General features: G+C 49.2%; 1 long non-coding RNA gene across 1 annotated transcript; it reads left to right on the top strand.

The window, feature by feature from the left end:
- Window positions 1–2,589: 2,589 nt before the first annotated feature.
- Window positions 2,590–2,902, top strand: LOC119899397. Its single transcript, XR_005443830.1, has 2 exons — window positions 2,590–2,642; window positions 2,723–2,902. It is a non-coding gene; the product is annotated as an uncharacterized LOC119899397 (long non-coding RNA).
- Window positions 2,903–4,127: the final 1,225 nt, after the last annotated feature.

Genomic DNA, 4,127 nt, shown 5'->3' with positions numbered 1-4,127 from the left:
AATCCCCAACCAACCTCGATCTGGACCAAAACAAATACAAACACTGACAGACTCAGACCAGGATCATGACTATTGGATGATCTTTTGCTTTTCACAGTGGTCTTTTATATAAGAGTAAATAGTGTCACTTCTGCTGGTCAAAATGCTTATTGTATTAATACTAGGGAATGCATATAAGAGTCATTATCACAGAAAAACAAGTTTAAATTTAATAAGAAATTAAAATAAACTTTTTATTCTTCTTGCTAAGCCATTTTTATCACACCCCCTCCTTGGCTGTTCACTCTGCATACAAATGAATGCATGCATGTAACGTCAGAGGCGCATTTCTGTTAGCCTCGCGGTTTAGTTTCTGTCAGTGTGTGACCTTCAACCGCTTCTCCAAGAATTAATGACTTCCTTTACTGGAACCAGACGTCCTGTCAAGAGGCACCTCTCCTTATTTTGACATCTTCTAATAATTCAGACATTGTCAGACATAGCTCATAAAGTCATAGCTCATAGAGTCAGAGAATTTTATACACAAGAGCATGTACAAGCAAGCATATACGACAAATTAAATAAAAATAAAAACAGTATTAATAACAAAACATCTCTCCTACATAAAAATATACTATACTTTCATTATATGAGCTAAGTACGGTGTATGGATGAATCGTGAATGAAAAAAGCACCCCATAAAGCCATTAATCTATTAATAAAGCTCTATTATACCAAACCCATGGTGTCAGACAGTGACAATTGTCTATTTAGTGTGTCAATCGATATTATAGGTGTCGCTAGACCCTTTTTTCTGGGGGTGGCCCACTATTTATGTGCTTTACCATAGTAAAATGGTAGAGACCCCTTGGTGTCACTTTTTGATGCCTAGGTAATAATAAAAATAATAATCTTTATTCATAGAGCACTTTTCAAAAACCAGTTACAAAGTGCTTTCACAAGTGCAAAAACAATAAAACACATAAAAACAATTACATGCTAAAAACAAGAAAACACTTATAAGACTAGAATACACGTTTTATGAAAAGAGCTGTGAGATAACTGTTGTAGTGATTTGGCGCTATATAAATAAAATTGAATTGAAAATTGAATTGAATAAAAAAAAAAAAAAAATAAAGTCAAATAAGATCGGGAAAGGCTCTCCTATAAAAGTATGTTTTAAGAAGGGACTTAAAAGAGTTCACTGACTCAGCTGACCTGATTTCCTCGGGCAGGCTGTTCCAGAGCCTCGGGGCCCTGACAGCAACGCTCTGTCCCCTTTAGTTTTCAGTCGAGACTCTGGAACAGACAACAGACCTCTGCCCGAGGATCTCAAGGTACGTGCTGGTGTGTATGGGACTAAAAGTTCAGAAATATAACAAGGCGAGAGACCATGAAGAGCTTTAAAAGTGATCAATAAAATTTTAAAGTCAATTCTAAAACATACTGGGAGCCAGTGTAATGAAGCTAAAATAGGAGTAATGTGGTCATATTTCTTTGTTCTGGTTAAAAGCCTGGCAGCTGAGTTCTGGACAGTCTGGAGTCGATCAATAGATTTTGGGTTAAACAGGTGAAAAGGCTGTTGCAATAATCCAGGCGTGATGAGATGAAGACGTGTAAAATGGTCTCGGTGTCCTTAAAAGTTAACATAGATCGTATTTTAGATATATTTCGAAGCTGGTAAAAACATGATTGCACTAGCTTTGTGGTTTGCTGATAAAAATTTTAACTACTATGAAACCAGACACCAAGATTCTTTGCAACAGGCTTAACATGATTCACTAGGGAAGTAGCACATGGCAGTATTTGCTTTGCCATCTGCTGGGACCCGATTACTAGGATCTCAGTTTTGTCTGAGTTCAGCTGGAGGAAATTATTTGACATCCAATTTTTGACTTCACAGAGGCAGTCGGTAAGTGAAGTCAGCATTCCAGGGTCTGTGGATCTGATCATCAGCATAAATATGAAAAGAAACACCATGTCTCTGAATAATATGTCCAAGGGGAAGCAGATACAAGGAAAATAAAATGGGTCCTAAGACCGACCCCTGAGGCACACCATATTTAACTGGACAGAACGAAGAGACATAGTTGTTTACAGACATGCAAAACTTCCTATTTGACAGGTAGGATGAAAACCATTCTAGGGCAGTACCAGAGATCCCCACCCAGTGCCTCAGTCTGTCTAACATGATGTTGTGATCAATGGTGTCAAAAGCAGCGCTAAAGTCCAGGAGTACCAGGACTGAGCACATGCCTTCATCAGCAGACATTAAAAGGTCATGAGTGACTTTAAGCAGGGCAGTCTCAGTGTTGTACTTCCTGAAACCAGATTGAAACATTTCAAATATTTTTGTTATTTTCCAGTACAGACAGCAGTTGTTTGGACACTGTTGTGAGTGTCCTGGTTTTACTTTTTTTTCTCACTTTATTTCACCCATTGTTTTGCTCTGCCTGCCTCCCTGTGTTCTCCTCTTCTCTCCCTCGGCTCCTGAGCCCAGCCAACTACCTACACCTGCACCTCATCAGCCACCTCGTCAGCCTGCCACACCTGCCAGTAATCAACCTCATCCCAGCCTGTATTTCAACCCCGGTTCTCCACTCCATCCTTGCTTGATCGTCGTTGCTCCTTACCCGGTGCCACCTCTACGTCCAGGCTCTCATGTTCCTTGTTTTTTCTCATCGTCCCTGCATTTTGTCGCTCCAGTCTCTAACCCTGTCTTTCTGTCTGTTTTCCCTCCCAGGTTCACTCACCCTCGTCATCCGTTCAGTCGGCTGGGCTCATCCTCCGGTCCTCACCTCTCGGGCTTCCTCCACGGCGCCCTCCCGGCTCCTCCCTGCTCCTCGCCTCACCACCCGTGCCTCGCCCGCTCCTTAGTCCTCCGTGCCCGCGTCCCCTGGCGTCCACCTCTCCTCCCTCACCTCTTCCTTAGCCCCCCCCGTGAACCCTCAATAAAACCTCCTTCACTCTGAGTGCTGCGTTTGGGTCCTTTCTGTCCCGTCCCCTAACAGAACGATCAAGCCAACTATGGACCCAGCAGCCGCCCATCAGGAGGAAGCTAGTCAGCTATGCAAGGAGCTGTTGGAGTTGGAGGAGAAGTGGAGGGGCTCAACCCACACGGGCTACAAGCTGGCGCTTTTGACCTTTGGCCAGGTAAAAGTTTCTCAGAGGCCTTGGCTGAGAGACGCCGTCCCGGAGAGGCTGGCCAGATTTTTCCATCTCCCCGCTTGCCCTCGGTGGTCTCCTATCCAACCCGCTAGTTGCAGGCTGGGAAGCATTTCCCTGTGTAGCCAGACCCCAGCTGCTAGCCCCCAGCCTGTCCCTCGGCCTGCTAGCCCCCACCTCGGCCCTGACCCCCAGCTAGTTAGCCCCCAGTTTGGTCCAGATCCCCAGCTTGCTAGCCACCAGCCTGTCCCGAGCGTTCCCCGGCCTGCCGGTTGTTCTCCGTGTTCGCCCGACACCACGCTTGACCCCCGTCTTCAGTTCAAGGGAACCCGCCTGGCCGTCTTCTCTGGGGGCCGTGGTGGCCATCGGAGGAGACGTGGCCATCACGGCTCCCGCCAATTTGCACCACTCTCCCTAGATCCCCAGCCAGTTAGCCCCCAGCCTGGCCCAGTCCCACGGCCTGCTAGCGCCGCTAGCCCCCAGCCTGGCCCAGTCCCACGGCCTGCTAGCGCCGCTAGCCCCCAGCCTGGCCCAGTCCCACGGCCTGCTAGCGCCGCTAGCCCCCAGCCTGGCCCAGTCCCACGGCCTGCTAGCGCCGCTAGCCCCCAGCCTGGCCCAGTCCCACGGCCTGCTAGCGCCGCTAGCCCCCAGCCTGGCCCAGTCCCACGGCCTGCTAGCGCCGCTAGCCCCCAGCCTGGCCCAGTCCCACGGCCTGCTAGCGCCGCTAGCCCCCAGCCTGACCCTGATCCCCAACCTGCTAGCGCCGCCAGCCTCCAGCCTCCAGCCTGGTCCCCCCGGTCCCTCGCCCCTTAGGGCCACTAGTCCCCGTGTTCTGTTGGCGGACGGACCGGCCTCAGCCCCGCCGGTGGTCCGGCCGACCCCTGCTCCTCGTGTTCTGTTGGCGGACGGACCGGCCTCAGCCCCGCCGGTGGTCCGGCCGACCCCTGCTCCTCGTGTTCTGTTGGCGGACGGCCCGGCCTCAG

The sequence above is a fragment of the Micropterus salmoides genome, unplaced genomic scaffold, assembly GCF_014851395.1.
Source record: "Micropterus salmoides isolate LMB-PRFRI ecotype aquatic unplaced genomic scaffold, ASM1485139v1 Ms_hic_scaffold_1, whole genome shotgun sequence".
Taxonomy (NCBI): Eukaryota; Metazoa; Chordata; class Actinopteri; order Centrarchiformes; family Centrarchidae; genus Micropterus; species Micropterus salmoides.
The sequence above is the reverse complement of the archived record's forward strand: the minus strand, read 5'-3'. Positions and strand labels throughout refer to the sequence as shown.